This window comes from Hesperophylax consimilis, chromosome 5 (genome assembly GCF_061612785.1).
Source record: "Hesperophylax consimilis isolate HC1 chromosome 5, BYU_Hcon_1.0, whole genome shotgun sequence".
In the NCBI taxonomy this organism is placed as follows: Eukaryota; Metazoa; Arthropoda; class Insecta; order Trichoptera; family Limnephilidae; genus Hesperophylax; species Hesperophylax consimilis.
The window spans coordinates 18869783-18892425 of NC_142840.1; the positions used below are offsets into that span (position 1 = coordinate 18869783).

At 34.2% G+C, this 22643-nt stretch overlaps 1 protein-coding gene across 1 annotated transcript in view; it reads right to left on the reverse strand.

Moving 5' to 3' along the window:
• Window positions 1-11363, reverse strand: part of Sytbeta (Synaptotagmin beta) — a 66530-nt gene extending 55167 nt beyond the window's left edge. The window contains exon 1 of the mRNA XM_089632268.1: window positions 11050-11363. The gene's annotated coding sequence lies outside the window, so the exon portion shown is untranslated. The remainder of the gene's footprint in view (window positions 1-11049) is intronic.
• Between the last annotated feature and the right edge of the window lie 11280 nt (window positions 11364-22643).

Consider the following 22643-nt stretch of genomic DNA (forward strand, 5'->3'; position numbering starts at 1 on the left):
GGTCCTGGCGGCGGATGCGTTTTCCCATCTACTGCGTGGCGGGCCGGATCGAAATAAACTGGTTGAGGGATACCTTTCGACCATAAAAATCCAAAATGGCGGCAAAAGGAATAATGTTATGTAGGAAATTTTGAACCTGTATCTTTTACCATCTCTCCTGATTACGCTTCGTGACTTAGTAGGGGAGGCCGGGTTCTTGGTTATAATGGGTAATTAATGGATGATTGGACACGGTTGGAGCTAACTAAAAACTGTCCAAAGAAGCGAAGCTAGCAGTCCACAATGGAGTGCTGGTACCTACCCTAATATATGTTGCTTGAATTGTTTATAAGAAATGTATGCGTATTCAGATTGAAACGAAACTTTCGCAAAAATCAAATCCATAAAAAATACCTACTGCGTGGCGGGCCGGATCGAAAGAGACTGGTTGAGGGATACCTTTTGACCATCAAAATCCAAAATGGCGGCAAAAGGCATAATGTTATATGGGAAATTTTGAACTTGCATCTATTACCATCTCTCCTGATTACGCTTCGTGACTTAGTAGGGGTGGCCGGGTTCTTGGTTATAATGGGTAATTAATGGATGATTGGACGAGGTTGGAGCTAACAAAAAACTGTCCAAAGAAGCGATGCTAGCAGTCCACAATGGAGTGCTGGTACCTACCCTAATATACGGAAGTGAGGCATGGAACTGGCAGAAGAAGGCTGAAAGTAGACTGAATACTGTAGAAATGAGATCCTTGAGGCATATGTACGGTAAAATAAGTTGATGGTATATCTGGTGCAATATCGCACCAGAGTCCCAACTGCTACCGTCTGGAGCCAGTGAGACTATGGCATCCCCAATTGGGGTTGTTGTGAGACTGAAGATATTGTGAACCTCGAAGGAGATGACGGGGAGAAAGTTGGGAGAGTACCTGGCTATTCAGATCTGGTTGCCAAACACTAATTGTAAAATAGTACAAATTTATTTTAGTAAAATTTATTTGAGCCCGCGACCTTCGGATTGCTAGTCGATAGCCTTACCCCTCGATAACGGAGGCCGTCATTTAGATACGTTTTAAATTATGTTTTACATTTGAAAGTAGAAGTTTATCACAATTTGGGAGGAGGGTATGTGTACCGCCGCCCCGGGAACCATTTATTTGATAACCCACACTTCTGCCATAGGTCTCCCCAAGTTGTTTGATATGTTTGGTGACTTATCAGGAGTGCCCGAGTTTATGGGGTGAGGTATGTGAGGGGCTTGGCGGCGGATGCGCCTGCCTAATAACTGCGTGGTGGGCCGGATCGATTAGTCCTCTTTCAACGCATCGCCTTGCAACGCAGTAGGAGAGTTAGATTCTTATGTATATCACTCGAACACACTGAACCCCAGATTACTACCCACCCATCAAACCTATTTACTTCCCAGAACTCACTCTCCTTCGTTTCCTTCAAAATTCCCCCAGCACAGCATTCACAAAGATGACATAGGCCCTGAGGGTTACGATTTTCCTCAGGGCCTCCTGTGTGGATAAGATGTAAAAAATATAAGAAATAAACAACAATCTCGCTAAACGTTGGCGGTGACCTATGGTAGGGGTGTTGGTTATCTAATAAATGGTTCCCGGGGCGGCGGTACACATAATTGTAATAGTTCTCGAGGGCTCTGATGTACAGACATTATGGCTCCTGTTGATTGACGAACATATACTAAAACATCGTTGGTTGGAATCGTAGCTTGAAATGACTTTAGCCATGTTTAGTAATAAACAAATTAGAATAAATTTTTTAGCAATCATAATTTAAAATTTGAAAAATTTAATTCTCACCAATCTAATCGCCGCAATTTTAATAGGCACATATTATGGATATTACGCTTTGTTTCAACTTAATCATTACAAGAAACTTACGTCGGGAGAAATGGTAAAATATACATTAAAATAAAATTTTATTCAATCAATGTTCAAAATTTCTCTTATAAAATGACTTAGACAAATCTCACCCCATGAACCCGGGCACCCCTGCTAAGTCACGAAACGTAGTAAATGATGCATTAAAGTTACATTTTTGTTTAATCAAGTTCAAAAGATTTTGTTGATCTCATATATATTGATCTATTCCCGTAGTATGTTGATCCAGGTAAGAAGTTATTAGACAAAGTTGATCTGTGTCCCTATATATGGTTTTACTAAATGAACCAATCAAGGGGCAATCGGTGGACTGTTCATCACAAGGTTTTATGTGATTCCGTAATCTTTTGTGATATTGAACTCAAAGTATTAGTCTCTAGAGTCGAATATCGCATGAAATGACTGTGAGATGGTACCGTTTCAAATCAAAATGACGTGTGTTTCTTGAATTGTTTATAAGAAATGTATGCGTATTTAGATTGAAACGAAAATTTCGCAAAAACAAATCCATAAAAAATTCATAACTTAGCAGGGGTACACGGGTTCATAGGGTGAGGTTTGTCTAAGTCCTGGCGGCGGATGCGTTTTCCCATCTACTGCGTGGCGGGCCGGATCGAAAGAAACTGGTTGAGGGATACCTTTCGACCATAAAAATCCAAAATGGCGGCAAAAGGAATAATGTTATGTAGGAAATTTTGAACCTGTATCTTTTACCATCTCTCCTGATTACGCTTCGTGACTTAGTAGGGGAGGCCGGGTTCTTGGTTATAATGGGTAATTAATGGATGATTGGACACGGTTGGAGCTAACTAAAAACTGTCCAAAGAAGCGAAGCTAGCAGTCCACAATGGAGTGCTGGTACCTACCCTAATATATGGAAATGAGGCATGGAATTGGCAGAAGAAGGCTGAAAGTAGACAGAATACTGTAGAAATGAAATCCCTGAGGCATATGTGCAGTAAAATCATGTATGACGAAATGTGCGTATGCTGTGTCTATTCTACAGGTATTTTATAAGAGCCTGTTAAAAGAAGCTAGCAGCATTGATCCCCGGTGCACCGTGCACGTGCGTGATACTCGACGGACACGAGCGGAACACAGGTTCACAGTAAAGTTGATGTTATCTATGAATGAACGGGTCGTTTCTCCGACTCGTTTTACCGTAAGTCGGCTCGCATGTGGAACGAGCTATCAGCATCTGTTTTTCCTCGTCCATATAATTCGCGCCTCTTTAAGACCAGCATTAATAAATTCATTCCTACAGCCCCTACCTTAACCCGCCTCATAACGCTGCCCAACCGGTTGGCGACATAGTTTCTATGTATTTAACGTGTAAAGACAAGGGCGCTCTAGTGAGAGGTGTCACATAAAAAAATCATACCGCCGAATTTGAATATGGAGACTTACAAAAACTTCCGTCTGGAGCCAGTGAGACTATGGCATCCTCAAAGGAGATGACGAGGAGGAAGGTGGGAGAGTACCTGGCTATTCAGATATAACCAAACACTAATTGTAAAATAGTGCAAATGAATTTTAATAAAATTTATTTGAACCCGCGACCTTCGGATTGCTAGTCGAGAGCCACCTCAAGTAGTTTGATATGTTTGGTGACTTAGCAGGAGTGCCCGGGTTTATGGGGTGAGGTTTGTTCGGTTCTTGGCGGCGGATGCGCTTGCCTACCAAATGCGTGGTGGGCCGGATCGATTAATCCTCTTTCAACGCATCGCCTTGCAACGCAGTAGGAGAGTTGGAATCTTATGTTTATCACTCGAACACACTGACCCCCAGAATACTACCCATCCATCCATACCTATTTCCTTCCCAGAACTCACTGACCTTCCTTTCTTTCAAAATACCCCCAACACAGCATTCACAAAGATGACATAGGCCTTGAGGGTTACGATTTTCCTTAGGGCCTCCTGTGTGGAGACGATGTAAAAAAATACAAAAAATAAACAACTATCTCGCTAAATCGTTGGCGGTGACTAATGGTAGGTGTATTGGTTATCTAATAAATGGCTCCCGGGGCGGCGGTACACATAATTGTAATAATTCTCGAGGGCTCTGATGTACAGACATTATGGCTCCTGTTGATTGACGAACATATACTAAAACATCGTTGGTTGGAATCGGTGCTTGAAATGACTTTAGCCATGTTTAGTAAAAAACAAATTGGAATAAATTTTTCAGCAATTTCAATTTAAAATTTGAAAAATTAAATTCCCACCAATCTAATCACCGCAATTTTAATAGGCACATATTATGGATATTACGCTTTGTTTCAACTTAATCATTACAAGAAACTTACGTCGGGAGAGATGGTAAAAGATTACATTAAAATAAAATTTTATTCAATCAATGTTCAAAATTTCTCTTATAAAATGACTTAGACAAATCTCACCCCATGAACCCGGGCACCCCTGCTAAGTCACGAAACGTAGTAAATGATGCATTAAAGTTACATTTTTGTTTAATCAAGTTCAAAAGATTTTTTAAGCATGGATTTGACGTTTTTGAAAGTTTTTGAAAGACGTGAGGCAGTCTATCCTCTTTAAGTACAGAGTCATTTTCATAGAATATGGATGTTCTAACGGAATCTAAAAAGTACCACAACGCGCGCGAAATTGGCGGTTACAAGTTACAACACATGCAAGCGGTCAAGTTTGTCAGAAATATATAGATCAACAAAATAAATCGTGTAAAATGTATATGCGACCGAAAAATGGGCGTGGCTTACAGCTAAATCTCGGTGACACAAGTTGATCTGTAGGGATTTACATATGTATGCCAGCTTGGGTAGTGGATCAACATATCCGGGGTGGATCAACACATGCAAACGGATCAACATATACCTGGCGTACCGTCGCGCGAGATCAACATAGTACGAGAGGGGATAAATATAATATTTATAATAATATATATAATATATATATATATATATATAATAATATAATATATAATATTATATATATATATATAATATTTTTATGATTTATATAGCGCCGTTTTTGTGCAAAATCACCTCAAAGGATGTACAAATATATAATAATATTGCCCTGTTTTTTTGCGAGGTTTTTCAAGCTAGGCCTACTTCCTCTGCGTTACCGGATTTTACGCGAGGTTTTTTCAAGCTAGCCGAATTTCCCATGCGTTGCCCGGGTTTTACGCGAGGATTATCAAAATCAGAGATGCAGCCAATAATTTGCCTCTTATTTTGAACCTCGAATGTGGAAAATTTCATAGAGAAGTATCCAAATTTATTTTTAAAGGGTGCGAAAAACGGATTGGATTGTTTTTAGATAAATTATGAAAACAGTCATCTTTGAAAGTCAAATGTGCAAAATTGCATCAATCTCGAAATAAAACTGTATATTTGTACAAAAACAAAACCGCAGACACTCTTCTTTATAAGGAGTGTTAAGGGACATCATTGAATTACTTTAACCAGTGATTCCTGACATTATTTTTCGTTTTTGTACACTAGAGATCAAAAATTAAATAACTTTTTTTTCTCCAAATGATGTCCGGAATTATTGGTTAATGCAAGTCAAGTATGTACGTCCGTTAACACCCAGTATGTATGGTCAGAATGAAGATTAAACTAGCGTTATACCAAGCTTTAGCGGGGTACATAAATTTAATAAAATAAAATACATTATCTATGTGATTTTATTATGATATAATATGGTATTTTTTTTAAATACAGAGTCAATATCCTTTATTAGGTAGACAAATGAAAGATAGTTTTTTGCATTTATTTCAGTTATCCTCAAAGGATTTGATTCGGTTCTCACGGGTCACGAACAAGAGATTATGCTTCTTTTTTATAATTTGAAGAACCTTCCTAATCAGCATTTCTAATTGGATGGGGATAGAGTCCCAGTTGAACTTTCCAGAGAAAGAAGAGATAAAAAGGGAATTCCATTATATTTTTAAGTATTTGAACTTCTTCAAAGAACAAAACCAAACTGTTGTAGATTTTCTAAATCCATTCTAGTGAAAAGCGGTGTTTTTAGTGTTTATTAATTAATTTATTTACGCAAAGCCTCAGTTGATTTCGCTAGTTGAATTAAAGTTCATCGGAAATTTAGGTTCGTGGAATCAATAATCATTATTTATTGTATGCTGAATTCAAATAAATATATAATCTAGGTCAGCCACTAGTTAATTTTTTAATGAACCACAAAACAATTAAATATACTTTGTGATATTGGATTGTGCGAATTACTACATGAATATAATATTAAACCCACTTAGTCAACTAACTAATAAACGATCCGTAAACCAAAACTTCCACAACCAACTTACGTCGGATGTGGAGCAAATCAAAGTGTCTATTCCGGGGTGATTCGATTATTCGAATTTTACTGATTTACTCGATTTGTAAAATATTTGCTTATATTTATGCGAATGTAATATTAATCGATACATTATTATAAAACATATCTGTAAATTGTTATATATCAATATTTCTATGGTCGAACTAGGTTTTATACATTTTTATTTCTCTGATCATAGAAATTGCTCAAATGCCTGAATTACAACGGCCGAGTTCTCGGCCGAGACTAATGTGATCACTCTAGTCAGTACTCTGCCTAGTAGCAGGGGATTGAACCAGTCGAGTAAGTACTCCTCCACCTGCATACTTAACTCGGCGCTTCACTCGCTCTCCACTCGGTCAGTGCGATCAGCCGAGTCAGTCAGTGAAGGAAAAAAAGTGTGCTATGTTTTTTATAAAAGTCTCTTAAGGCAATGCACTACGTCCTGTAATATTTTAAATTGAGCCGCTATCAATAACAACCAGGGTTCAAATTCCCGCTTAACACCATCTGCCTGTTTTGATTTATGCTAGAAAAAAACATGGCCAAAAAGTGCCTTTTATTTTATTTTGTGGATGTTCAGGCATAAATATTTAATTTTTTTTTCGATTTTTTTATAAATACCTTAATTTGCCACATTATGCAATAAAATCATAACCGAAAATGGGTTCGTAAGTAGGAGATTTTGAACTTTAAAGCAGTTTTCATAGGCCTTATACATTATTTTTTTCTGGGCTATAGAAAGACTTATCTAAAAAATACTCGATTATTTCAAAGGCCAAGATGTATTCTACTCGCAGTATTTAATTAAAGCATCTGAAACATTTCTAGGCGACTAAATTTTCATACCAATAACACATGATTTTGCATTACTACGTATGGAATTGCCTTAATTTTTATATTTTTCTTCCATCGCGAAACTATGTTAACAGTACTTAAACTAATCTCAATGAACTGACTCGCCCTCTGTATCTTCTATATGTGATCACCTCTACTCTCCAATAAGTTGCTTGTCTTATCTTTTTCGACAAAATATGTTTTGATGTTGTCCAAACCACAACTCGAATAACTTAATTTCCAAATTTGCCCGGTCAAGCTTGCAACATGACATGACGCTTCAAATAACCACCAACAACTTTCAACCAATAAATAAATAAACAAAACTCATAAAATGTTTGAATGCAAAATAAAAATTCTCGTAAATGTTAAATTTCAAGGCTTGAATGCTGAATGCTGAATACCGAATCTCGCGCGAGGCTGTGGTATTTGAACATGAATAAGTGGGGCAGATGAAATTAATTGGATTCTCTTTCATTGCCCAAAAATCAACTTTGTTTTGAAATTACTTTATGTACATATTAACAAGGCAATTGAATGTCAATATTGCTCTTCGCTCAGCTTTTTTAGCCTCAAAGTAATGTTATAATTCAATGTTCTCTTCATAATATTTCATATTAAAGAGAATATTAAAACATATTTTTCATCAAAACAAAGAAAATTATCTTTTTAAAAAAGTGACAGCATGCGAAATGATGATAAAATATTAGTCATTCAGAATGTTTCGAGAACACGTGTTCTTTTCCAAATAAATATGATGATGGAATAATAATAATAATATTTGGCTAATTTATATAGCGCCGTTTTCGTGAGAAATCACCTCAAGGGCGCTGAACAAATATATTTCTGAAAATAGTTAACAATAGAACTACTGACTTAAAACTAGTGACTTACGTCTGAGACTTATATCTAGATACTTACGACTAAGGCCTATAACTACTATCTTAATAAAATATATATTTACATATGTAGAAACTTATAAGTAAAAATTTACATTAACAATCTAACTTTACAAGCGCCAGAAGAAGGAGGAAGTTCTATTATATTAGGGTGTTTATAAAATTAGTTTTTATTATTAGCTGGAAATATATCTTAAATGGATGAATGAAATTAACCGTCGATATTTAACGCATTTAAATGATTCATCTGCCAACAATTAATGCCACAATATAAGTACGTCAGTACCAATATCAATATTTGTATGAACAGGTGTTCCGCCGTCCTCACAAAACATTTGCTTTTGACTGATACTTTGTTGAGAACTCTTTTAATTCATTATTTTAGGTCCGCAGTCCCATTTTTAACAGGAAAATGAAAACTTTAACCAGATTTTTAATAAATTAACAGTATTTCATATCAGTCGAGGGTACCCACCCCTTTCCCGAACCGTTTTAATGAGCAGATTGGTCCCTCTATCGGTTCTCACGTCAAGACTACTTTTGTTTAAACGAAGCTACTATTAAATAATTCTAGAAGAGGCGAAGGGATGCCCGAGCAATGCAAAAGACGATCAGGTAAATCGAATAGGGCTATTTCAATAGTTAGAATATGAAAGAATATGTATGAAACCACGAGTGGGTGCCAATATCTAATTGTTCCCTCTCTGTGGGGAAATGGCATAATGCCTAGTTAGTTAGTTAGTACTAAAGATATAATCTGAAAATATTTCGTTAACGGGTGAGCACAAAAAATTTCCCCTTAGTTTAATGATAACTCCTCGCTATCGTTAATTTCCTTTTTTAACAGGTAAACAAACACGATATAATGAACCGTTGTACTCTGCTTGAAATGTTTCCTCTTGCTAGATAATATTAAAGAATCTTATACGTTGTTATCTGCATGACTTCTTACAAAATCAATGAGAAATGTATATATATATATATATATATTTGTGTGAAACTCTATAAGCAGTGCTGTTATCCAATGGGTTCTCAAATATCATTTCTAAATTTTTTTCCGTATGCGTGTTGATATTATTTCTCATAAAAAATATTTGGCTTGCATTACTGGCAAGCACGGAGAAAATGAGTTTGGCTGATTTAGTGAAATCTTGTTAAAAACATGATTGAAATTCATTTCGTAGTAAATATGAATCCATTCAGAATATATCAGAGCACGGGTTCATGCAGGTATCCTTTTCCTCATAAATATTATAACGAAATTCGACAATATTAGTATTTTTATGAACACGTGTTCCACTGAACTCATAATAAAATTGCATTTTACTAATACTTCGTTAGGAAATTTGTCAATTCATTCGTTAAAGGCCTACAGTCACGTTTTTAACAGGAATACGTATAATTTAACCAGATTTTTGATAAATTAGCAATATTTGTTATCAGTAATGTTTCTCCATGTGTGTATTATATATAGCATGCGTTTGTAACTAATAATAATAAGCGAGAAGAAATAAGCTGAAACAACTGTCTATTATTTAATGCACCTTTTCGTTGTGTTGATACAAACTAAATGGAAGAATAATGTTTTATTAAATTTCCATAAAAAAAAAAAATATTTAAGTTTTACAAATTATAATGATAAAATGTCTCGACATCTGACGCAATTAATGGTTTACGAATAATTTATTATTAATATTATTAACAACCTCCTTTCTGAAGAAAGTATTTTCAATTATCAACCAACCCTTCACGGAAAACATTACTAAAATTGTTGCAATTTTATTAACAATCCCTTCGAATTATTCAAAATCCGGTTAAAAACAGGATTAAAGGCTCTTAACGAAAGAATCGATAGGTTTACTAATAAGCTTTTAGTAAAATACGAACACGATATCGGAACACGCGTTCATAAAAATCATAATATTTTCGCATTTCGTAATTGTACGTAAAATGCAATTGCAGGAGCATCAACACGTGTTCCGATATGTTTGGAATTTATTTAAAATTTATTACTAAACGGTCTGCAATCCCGTCTTTAACCGAATTACCAATAATTTTTAATAAATTAGCACAATTTAATCATTTTTCTGCGTATAAATATTATTCCTCACATTAAAATATATATTTAATGAAAATACATTATATAACGTAGTTACTTGGTTATCTGTGTTATTTAATTTTAACGCTGCTTTGTTGTAAAAAAAGGCTTTTGATCAATGATTGTAATAAAAATATTTCTACGGCCGTTTAAAGGACGTGAGATGTGAGATGTCACCACTCCTCAAACGCCTCGGAAGAAACACGTTATTATAGTCGTAATAGAAAATATTCTTTCAAGGAATTCGACCATTATGTTATAGGATATGGCCATTAGTGGACCACAATAATCGTAATAAAAATATGTGCACGATTCTTATTTCTCCAAACTTTTGCACAATAAAAGCATTTCCTTCCTCCTAAAGAAACACACATTAGAATATAAGCATGTTATGTAATGCATTAATTTAATTTCTTCATTTCTGCCTACAATTAGGAAACAGAGAGCGTTATTAATTTAAAGTAATTCTAAATTGTAGATAGTGTTCAAAACAGTAGTTATATAATATGTTTTGTAACAAAGGATTTTAAATGATAGAATATTATCTTACAAGTAATATTTTTTTAATTTATCGTAAGGACGTCATCTTCTAAGTAAATTTCGATTTATAAATGTCATTTAAAATCGTCAGCTTTTATAATTATTGAAAAAATATCTCTTTAGTAAAAAAATACATCACGACTTTTCAAATATTTTCTTACGAATTTTAGAGAGGGTTTTATAGTTCGTTTATGCACTTATACGACGCAAGCAAAGTTTTGTAATCACATTAAATAAAATTGAACCAACGATTAGGGGTAATATCATTAATTTCATAAAATTTAGATGTTTGGAAAAAAAAGTAACGTTGATAAAATTAATAAATTAAATGGAAAGTACACTTGTCCATAAAATATTACACAAGCCTTGTTCGTAATTAATAATTGAAACTAATTATATTAAATAATCATATTTTCTTAGAGAAAGTCTTTTTAAATAATCGCCTTAGAATATCTTTACCTACTTGATGGTAAACTCCAAGAAACTCCGTCGATTACTGAAAATCAACAAGTTGACAAAATAAACATTGTAGTCTCGTATTGTATTCGTCTATGAAATGTCAATATTGACCTTCCACCGTGTTTACAAAAGATCGCTACAACGTATTTCCAAACGTAAATATTTCTCCCGGCTTATTTCAGCGCTGGATAATACGAAACTGTTTAATAATAAACTAGAGACGAATTTGGCAAAACGCGATAACTGAGGCGAAGCGAATATGGAAAAGTCGAAGTGAGTTTACACCGTTCCCGGCGCGCTGCGTGCCGTAGAGGGGCGGGCGAAGGACTGGAGCGGACTGAAGCAGGATCTCTCTCCGGTGTCACTTTCTACAGGGGTTGGCGGCAGGTGGCGGCGGGGGGAACGGGAAGAAGGGGTGGCTAGCAACAGGTCTCCCTCTCCTGCCACGAGCCTCCCCATGCCACCCTCAGCCACCCGCTACCCGCCTCACTTGGCGAACCATGTCAAGTGCAGTCACCCTCGAATAAAACGAATCGACTTATTAAATATCGCTATGATTAACAACTGTATAGTAAATATTTTTTTCCGGAAAATATTTTTTATTTTTCTGTTTTTTTTTCGTGGCATGCGTAAATATTAACGACTTCTGTAGTAATCACAATATTACGTTTTATTTAATTACTGTTGGTCCAACGTAATTAAAGTCGACAAATGACCCTAATAACGGGGGTTTTCTCGAGGCAACATTTTAAATAACTCCGACGAATTTGTAACGATAATATATACATTTTTTAGAGCAATCCCTACGGACGAAAGCAATTTATATTTACAATTGATAAAAACAGTACCTCACAAAAAATATTTTATGTAAAACGGTTTTAAAATTCAACTAAAACGTTTTTCAACCATAAAATTAGCGGTAAGCACCCGATTGTATTCTCTATACAATTAATTAGTAACTTCCCGGGGGATTCCTCTAGAAAAATTGGAAATTTTAATAATATGTTCATCACAAATAATTACAATAAACCCCACGGAAAGATAAATTTTGTAAGCCTGCTAGGACAAATTCGACCGTGGGTCCATTCATTACGTCGGGCCGCGCGCTGAATATTATTTTTACACGACTTCGTCATTTATGTCATTAAGATTCCCACTTTATTTTAGAGATTTGTTATGGCAAATTCAACCGTAGGTCTGTCCAACACACAGGGCCGCGCGTCGCATATTTGTATGCATGGCCTCTTCACTTATGTTGTTAAGATTCCAACTATATTTTAGGGTATTGTCTCGTCTTAAGAAGTCAAACGGTAAAATAATATATAAAATGTAGTACGGACAATGTAATACAATCAACTCCAAGACAATGATAGACTATCTTAACAATACAAGGCAATTATTACGAGTATTTTGCGGTAAGAATTTCGGTATAAATATAATGTTTAAGGTTATGGAAACTTATGATAGTTTGGATTCATGTACGAAGTAAATAGTATCAGGAGAAAAATTTATAAAGCGCTAGTTACTGGTGTGAGTCGATGACGACAAGGTACAATCAAATAAGTATGACACTCAAGGCGGGTTTTGTCAGTAGTCGGTTTAATTGAAGACGACGATACGTTTGAGAAAATGTAACTACGTAACTTGTGCGGCAATTTATTACTTCCCCTCGTGGGTTACTAATCCAATATTTTTTAATGCCGTAAATAATAATAAGTAATAGATTATTCTAAAAGATGTCTTAAAATAATGTATTTTCCAGAATATTTGTCAGATATCTATTTACTAGGCGAAATTGTACATTTCACACATGTGTTCGATAGGATTAATTATTTTAATAACGGTGATAACCCTTATCTCTTCACAGGAATACATGAGATAGCGGAGTTAAACCCAGGACATTATTTTGAAATGCCTGATAAGGCCGTAAATTAATTGCATTGATCTCAGGTTAAGGAAACGAGATAAGGATGATAAGGGTTTTATCAAAGATGCGAAAGTATGACTTAGCACGTCCGATATACCTATAAATATTTGGTAAACTAATCTTTCTTTATCCCTCTTAGATATTCCACCGAGAAAAATATTTATTGTGACGATCAAGAACTTTTCTAATACCTGATTAAAATTAGTGCATTATTTCCAGATTTTCACTTTGTATAAAAAAATCGATCGTGACTATAATATAAGTACATATAACTCTTCAATGGCATATATTTCAAAAACCATAAAAATGTTGTTGATATTTCCCTATTTTTTATTTATTTTACGTACCAAACTCTGGAATAAGAGTTTCTTCTCTTAATGAAAAAAGAAAACCGCTTAGATCCTAAATCCTCTCCGTTCTTGCTGAAGTTTCAAAGTTGGAACTTATTAAAACTTGTTAAATTAAAATGTAAGGATGTACTTTCCAGATATTGCAAGACTCTGAAACATAATTTGTAATGCCCCGGTTATCCCCCGCAATACGACTGTTTCCCCGTAATAAATTTACCTTCCAAAAATATTCCGGGGCTGTTCTACGGTCGTAGTGATTTCTTGTCGTAGCATCGTAGCGGCGTAGAGATGTTTAGGCGTGGAATTTATCCGTAGTATTTCTATGTTACCTGTTGACTCTCAGACCGCGCCGTATAAGGGTGTTTTATCTTACGGCGTAGTAGGCCTGTCTACGAACCATAGTTATATGAATAACTTTACATATTCATTTGTCATTGTTAAAGAGACATTTTAGTATGATACTGTGAATTGAAGAAACGAGATAACTGCGCCAAGATTAGAAGGTTTATTTTTCAAATACCGAAAGGTTTATGCTAAGTTCTGCTTGTTTTTTTATTATTCTATACATACCCGTGACAACGATTTCAATTAAGCTGATCTTTCTGGTCCGTCGAAAGTTTTAGCTGCTATTTAATTATATATTTTCGTATGCTTTTATTTATTTATTAAATCAAGATTTGAAGTTTTCTTGAATTGTGTTTTGAGGATATTATGTTAGGTTAAGTTAGATTTCAAATATGTTTTTGGTTATAGCTTTAGGACAAATTCTTGAAATAATTATAAGTATGTCGGACAAAATCTGCCGTTCAAGATTTCTTATTGGTTTTACAAACAGATTTTCTAATATATGATTTAAGATTTTCACGGCCAAAAGTATTTTTGTTATTTGTTTTTGGGGTGTTATGCCGTGTTGCGTTCTTTAGCCAAAGTTTCGTACAACGTTACAGTATCCATCATCAGGGCAGATGTGTAATTGATAGTGGTGAAATGTGTGCTTAAGTACGTCTGTGCAATACGGTTTCGCACCCCAAAAACAAATAACAAAATACAAAAAAGAGAGAAAGAAAGAGATTTTCTACTGTTATTGAAGATTAGCATAGAGTTATATGTGTAAATTAAACTAACAAAAACATTGAATTCTTATAAAAATTCTTAATAACTGAACTTAACTTCAAATAAATATGCAACATGATATTCCGGTAATGTGTGTCGCCAAAAAATCAATTCAACAAAAGAAATCAAGTCAAAGAATCAAGTTAAAGAAGATTAAATTACCCTCTTAAATAACTTAAGCAAGTATTAAAACTTTTACTTAATAAAACGCATCTACTTTTTAAGTTCTTCTTAAATGAAGCTGGTTATTATTTTAACTTTAAATAATAAAGTTAAATATTTACGTATCTAGTTTGTTGGTAACTTTTTGCCGTTCTTGAGACTTCATCAAAATAAAGTATAAAATTTAAAATAAAAATCCCAAATCATTTTGAGGGTATCCCTGCATCGTAAAATAACGAGAATGTTTTAGTAAGTTGGAATCTAAACTACTTTGACTAGCATTTACTAATGACTCGCCCCCGACATCAGAACTTACACTAGCGATACGAATTAACGCTTCACTTTTCAGGCGACCAAATAGTAATCAAGTGTTTTTCAAATCAGTATTTTTGTAAATAAAAATTTTCACCGCTACGAACACTGACTGCAAATTTAATCATGTCATCTTTGTATTAGTGAACCTGGTGATTGGCGTTATGCATGGACAACAATGAAAGGGCGCAACTGGTTCACTCTCTGGCGGTTACAAAATCCATAATTTTCTTTAAGACACGTGTGCAGGTTCAAAAAGAAGATTTACGATTTTAAGTGTTCAAAATGCGTCCCGTGTACGCTATTGATAATTTATTAGATGGCAATAATGTATAAATCGATCTTCTAAAGTGAATGCTTTGTGTTTATAGATTAAATTATAATACAAAAAAGGGTATTGTATATCATATTGAAAAAATAGCTTGACACAAGCGAAACCTGGTTGGCTGTCATTTATTTATTCGATGAAAATGGTGTATTACCAAGTGTATTTTTTCATTTAATATGTATTGTCACACACCGAAGTATTTTTTTCCTTCGATATTCTTCCTATTGACCGGTCAGTGGTTGAGTGGGCATAGCGCTTGGGTCTCACCCGAGCGTCGCGTGTTCGATTCCTCGGCTGGCTAAGTCCTCCATCACAACACAAGCAACATTTTCGGCTTTCTGTGGTGGTAGTAGGAGATTTTCAAACATTGTTGGGTTATTCGTAACCCGGGAATGTTTGTCTTTCTTTTAAAAAAAAAAAAAAAAAAAGTTTATTTTGTTGATTTTGCGCTTATATAAGAAAATAATACGCAATTTCTGTGGGATTTTACCGTTGTTTCCTTTGTTACACGTTCCAACTATACCCACGGTGCACCATCGGAAGTGCTGGGGAGGAATTTCATTTGCGACCACTGAACGGAAAAACTCTAGAAGTGTAATCTATACCAATATTAGAAGATTAAGAAATAAACTAAATGGAAACAATACAGAGTTCATTTATAAAACTATAGTTGCTCCACATTTATATTATTGCTCTACTATGTTATATTTGGCCAATGAAGGAAATTTTAACAAACTAGATGTTATTCAGAATAGAGCTATGAGATGTACACTGGGAAAATGCAAATATGCAAGCATTAATCAAATGATAAAGCAGCTAAATAAGAAAGAAAGAGACCATGAAAGAGTGATTCCAATAAGAAATAGACTGTTATTTAATGTGTTAATTTTTGTGCATAAAGTCATGAACAACCAAATGCCAAAATATTTTAAGGATGAAATTGTTTTTAATAGAGATGTTCATAATTACGAAACCAGAAATGTAAATAGAATTAGATTGCCACATATGAAATCAAAATCACAGAACTGCCTAATGTACAAAAGACTAAAGATGTATGATGAACTGCCTGAAAGTCTGAAGAATGAATGTATTCAAAAAGAAATTTTATGTTTATTGTAAAAATATTTAAAGTTTCAAAATGAAATATTATCTTGTTTATATTAGTTTATATTAAAATTCTGTACTAACTAACCCAATAAATTATAATGAAATCAATTTTAAAGAAACTTGATTTCGCCAACTAAGGCTTGGTAAATCGGTTGTGTTCAAGAATTAATTTCTTTACAAAAAATGCTTATTTTCACTGTGGTAAGGATGAATTGAGTTTGCTTTGAGCGCGCGGACACGCCCATAAAATACTTTCATGTATTTATTTCTTTTGTGTATTCGATGTTGTAGATGTGAGCTTCTGTCCATTTCAATTTATTTCTCTGTAAGAGATATTGATTTTTGTTTTATTTCTATGACCTTATAACTTGGTTTTGAAAATAAGATTCAAAAGTTTGAAAATGGAATTTTAAAAAATTGATAAACAATATTCAAAAAAGGTTATATTCCTCATGAAATTTGTTTTTTGACCCTTCGGTTTTAAAATATTTTTTCCAACATATCCCAACAACACGGTGAAATTTTACGGAATTTCGGAATGCCCTCGAAGTATCTAAAATATGCTATATATTTCTTATTTATAAAGTTGTCGTTAGCAAATATAATTTAACAAACAAGAAAAAAATGTTTTGTAATATTTGTATTTTAATTGAACGTTGATATTTTTAAAATATAAAATTTAAATACTAAACATGAAAATGTTAACACTAACATTTTTGAATAATTATGTATTTAGAAAACACATTCCAATAAAAATAATTTTAAAAAATTTATCTTTCGGCTGTCAATCCCACTAATTTGTAATCGTACACTTTGACAATATTTTGGATTTTCTCCATGTAATCGTGTATAAATATTCTAGACAAACTGAGCATAATAATTATTTAACTTTCCAACGACGAACAAATCACATATCCACGCATTATAGAAAAAACACAAAAATACTTCTAAATGTATGGACGCCCCAGTCAGATTTATCCTTCAGAGCCTCCAATGGAATATGGTGTTTGTGGCTAGTAATTTCCTTCAGAGCCTCCAATGGAATATCGTATTTGTGGCTAGTAATGTTCTTCAGAGCCTCTAATGGAATGTGGTATTTGTGGCTAATAATGTTCTTCAGAGCCTCTAATGGAATGTGGTGTTTATGGCTAGTAATGTCCTTCCGAGGCTTGTCAGGGTTTCACATATATTTTAAATTTATAAAAATAAATTGCATAGTATAATGTGTATCCTGAAGATGACTCGGGTTGTGTCCAATTCTAAACCAGTAAGCTTGTGTAAAGAATAATTTAAAAAAAAAACCTCTTTAGAAATTAGGTTGGACAGAACAGAACCTTGGGTGTGCAAAATAGCAGTGGGCGGTCAGCAGTAGACAATCATGGCTATGACCGTGGTGGAGGGGAGAGGGTGGGGGGGTTAATTAACAGCCACGAGTAATGAGCACCTAACTACCGTGAGATTGCTCCGTGATGGAGAAGCGCGTTAATCATGAATCAGTCTTCATTGGGAATTCACGTCACATCGCGCAATCAAGAATATTTAAGCTCGCCCTCCCTCAATACCGCTACTAGCTTCTATCCTTCACCGCTCCTGTTGAGCTTTTGTAGAATGATAAAATACCTTTGATGTATATTTTTTTAATAAATACCGCACAAGAGTGCTGACAATCGTCTGCATCCAGTGAGACTATGGCATCACCAATTATTAAGGTTTGTAGTAAGGCTGAAGTTAGTCGGGAGGGAAATGTGTTGGGGAAGAGGGATATGGGGAAGTACCTGGCTATTCAGATCTGGTTACCAAACATGGCTAGATTCATTTCAATTCTGAATGGCAGTCTTTCATCTGGGCCGTACTGAAAATATCTACACTTGGATGTTTACCAAAATAAGTAAATATCTCCGTATATTATTTTTGGGGTATTATGACGTGCTGTTTTTTCTCCTTCTTTATATTTTGTGAAAATTAATATGGTTTCCTCATTTTCTTTTGGTGTAGCCATCGAGTACCTGATACCGAGAACTATTTAGCTTGACTCTGTCGTCTCTATTATAACGAATAGGTTTTTGTGGATTTCAATTGCCTCCCTAATTAGGCGTGGTCGATGCGTTCAAGGCATTGGTATAAAAGATACATCAATGGTTCTAGGTCTTCGCGACTACATAGACAAATAACGCCGTGCTATCCAGTTTCAGATTGTGTTACGTTTGTGTGATTAAATTAGTTTTTAGTTTGTGTTTCTGCTTTAGTATGAAATGGTATTTTTACAGTTTACAAGAAGGAATAGTCAATGCATTACAATAATAAATTCCACTATTTTTATTTATTTATTTATTTTGTAAGAAACAGACAGCTTTTATATAATATACAATGATAGATATAAAAATATTCAAGTTAACTGAAGTCAAGCCACAGAAGTTTCTTATGTTGAAGTTCATTGGAAATGAAGTTTTAATATCTTTAAATTAATTTGGTGTTAAAGGAAGGGGAGAGGAAAAGGAAAATAGGAAGAGGATAGGAGATGCTCCCGATACATAACAACCTCTCATATTAATAAACGATCGTACGCATTACTTCATATCGATATTTTTTTGGGTTATTACCAAAAATTTCAATGCTATAAAATTTTGTATTATATTGTGCACGAGGGTAGATAAAATAAATCAGATTGTCGGGTTGATCTAGACGGAATATGAAGATTTATTTAATTGGTGAGTTCTGGTGAGTCCAGACCATTATTTAGGATTTTAAACAATAAGATTTGATCAAAAATTTGACGTTGTGTTTGGAGGGAGTTAAAATTATGAAATTTAATGGATTCGGTATAATTTGAGAAGCGTAAATTTAGTTTATAATTATGTGTTTAAAAATTATTTTTTTTAATTCTTTCTATTCTTTCGATATGGGCTTGGTATAAAGGAGTCCAGATAGGTGTACAGTGTTCCAAGTGCGGGCGAATATATGAGGTGTAAAGGGAATATAGAGTGTTCGTAATATTAAAATCTGAAATAGTCTTTAATCTACTTTGAGGAGTGGAGAGGAGAGATGAGACCCCTTTTCACTCGTGGGACTTTTAGGGAAGCAAGGAGTAGAGGAGAGGAGAGATGAAGTCACCTCTTTGAACTCTTCCCTCTTGGGGCCTTCATGGAACCAAGGGGGATTGGAGAGGAGAGACGAGATCTGGAAAGACACATTGTGGAACCTGAAGTCAGTAAATAAATAATCTACTTTCAAACAAAGACATTTTATTTTGGAATACGTTCGAAAATAGCAAATCTATTAGAAAATTAATGTTAACCGGTAGTGTCGGTAACTAAATCTTACATCCTACGTATCATCAAAGTAACTTGACTGCATAATCTCAGAAATCCCAGGGCTTAATGAATTTCTCTAAATATCTCTATTATTAGAATAAAACTATTATATATATATATATGTCACTATACTGTTGAGAGCGCTGCTTCAGAAATACTTGATAAAAGTGTCGTTATCGCCACACAATTGTATTCTCGAATTCGGAATTTATTCAACTCTGAGTTCCATTGAGCTTTCTAAACTTGGAATTTGGAACAAATACATCTAGAACCAATTTAATTTGATGAGCTTTTCTTGGAAACTATGTGACTATTTAATTGAATACTCAATATAGAACATAATCCGTCTAATTCTACTAATTTGCTTTGCTTTCCATTGAGAGCTATTCCCATTTCAATATTATTACCTGTGTTTTATACAGCTGAAAGCCTTGTTGCTAATGTAGACAAACGCCTAAGTCTCTCTCGCCAAAAGCTAATTTTGTCTCCCAACCTTCTAGGAAAGGCACTTTAAAATGTAATCCCCGTTTGTATGCGACCATACCTTCCAAGGAATGGCTCCTTAATGGGCCAACTTGTTTCCACATTTCCTTCTGAAAGCCTTTTCACAAATAGTATAATCTAGGCTATTTTCAACAACTACTTCTAGTGTTTGTCACAGGTTCTGTGCCGGTATGTAAAATATCCTGCTTGTAGGTTAAAGTGATAATCTTACAAAAACACTATTTAAAAATATACTGTAGATTTTTTAACCAATCTCTTAGGTACTCTTTTAGATTTCCTATGACTGAGAATTTCTCACTGAGAACTCTAATGCTTCCGAAAGCTGATTACCTGAATTATCAAGTTCCCAAAAGCAAAAAACAAAATAACCGCCTTTAGCATATGCTGAAATCTCTGCCCAATTTGAAGTTATTGTTATGATTGTCACCTTTCACAAGGTGATTTTAAAGACAGGTATAATCCGGGACTAATTTATTGTAACAATTGTTATACTATTATTTATAACAATTAAAAGAAAATATTAAACATCAAGTCCCTATTTTATCTTATGTATTTATAATATATAAAGTCAGTCTATATGTGTTCCATCATAATGCATTATTTAGTAGTCTTTTAAAATTTTCGTATGTTAAGTAAAAAATATGAGGTAAATTCTGTGTTTTATGAAGTACTTGCTTTTACCAAGTTTAACAATAAAAGCAAAAACTTTGAAGAAGTCTTACCTCTCAAGTGCGCCTACTTATTCTTAATGGTCCCATGTTATGTTTTCTTTCTGATACAATCATCCCTCGAAAACCTCTTCTATCTCACAACATAGAGTTTCGTTGATAAAACTCTGTATCTTGTTGATAAAATACCCCATTGATGAAGTATGGCGTGTGGGAGACCACTTAATGATTCTGTCGCCGCAAAATCTTCACCGGGCACTTCCGTTCATTCCATCAGACGGCAAGGCAGAACTTCCATCCAATAAAATCGAGTGCTTTTATTCAATAACAAAAAGGGTGAAAATAAAAGTTCGGCGTGGTTGGAAAGGTTGAGACGTGCCCCAGGGAGTAGGTTATCTCGCACTAAGAGCGTGAAAATATGTTTCTATTTCGCGACAACCTTTTTCTATCCCAAAAAGCTTGCGGCGATTTGAGACCGTAATGAGGAATAAAAAGTTTTTTTTTAAATTTACCTATAAATACATGATTCTTTAATTTAAAATCTTTCACGTACCGGTAATTGGCAATCATCTTTACTAAACACGCAAGTATTAAAGCCTCTCCCTTTCTAACGTTCTCCAGTAATCTTCCCCTTGGATTATTAGTCGAGTAATCTTGTATTTGTCACTCCTCATTTTGGCAATTCTATGAATAACTTCTTCATTACTACCTGTGAAGGGTATTCTGAGGGCGCGCCTATTATGGTATATCTACATTTCAATGCTTCCATCTTCCGAGTCGATGCTCAACTTGGTCTCCTGACTTGTAAGCCATTTAGAAGAAAGTAATATATAAATCAAATATTCTTAAATTTATTGTTCATAGAAGACTTTAATTATCTTAATTGAGATACTGCTCCACTGCTTGGCATCTCAACTACGAGCCCTGTCTTCTTGAGATCATCAAATAAAGTTAGAAAAGCAAATTATATTGAGTTACAGTTCAGAAAACTCTCCCACCAATAATTTTCAAATGTATTCACTAATACTTAGAATCTAGGCAGGCTGATAATACATAGGCTCAAATGTATTAACTAATACTTAGAATCTAGGCAGGCTGATAATACATAGGCACAAATGTATTCACTAATACTTAGAATCTAGGCAGGCTGATAATACATAGGCTCAAATGTATTAACTAATACTTAGAATCTAGGCAGGCTGATAATACATAGGCACAAATGTATTCACTAATACTTAGAATCTAGGCAGGCTGATAATACATAGGCACAAATGTATTCACTAATACTTAGAATCTAGGCAAGCTGATAATGTTTAAGCACAAATGTATTCACTAATACTAATAGGCAGGTTAATAATACTTAGCAAAAATAATATTTACATAACTTGTTTACAATATCTCTACTCGATTTAGCTTACGTCACATCCCCTGTTGTGTTATAGTGATATATAGCAACCCCTAAACTACTACCAAATATCAACAATTCATTTATCACATAACTCCATTAACCGTTGTTATCATTAAGATAAGAATTAAAAAAATATATATTTATTAATTTTAAAGAAGGATGAATCAGTTTTTGTTCTTTTTTTCAGTTTTAGTGTCGATAAGTCGGCGTTTATTAAATAATAATTTTTCATATGTTCTAGACCGGGGGTGAGAAGGGGGAATTTTATAACTGCACTTCGAACACGATAACGATTTCCTTCAAAATGCGTCAGCAGATGAATCCACAAATTGAATTTTATCATTACTGTTTTTATTCTAACTCTCGTGCGAGTGCCCAAATTTAAACTACACCCAGAACACAAA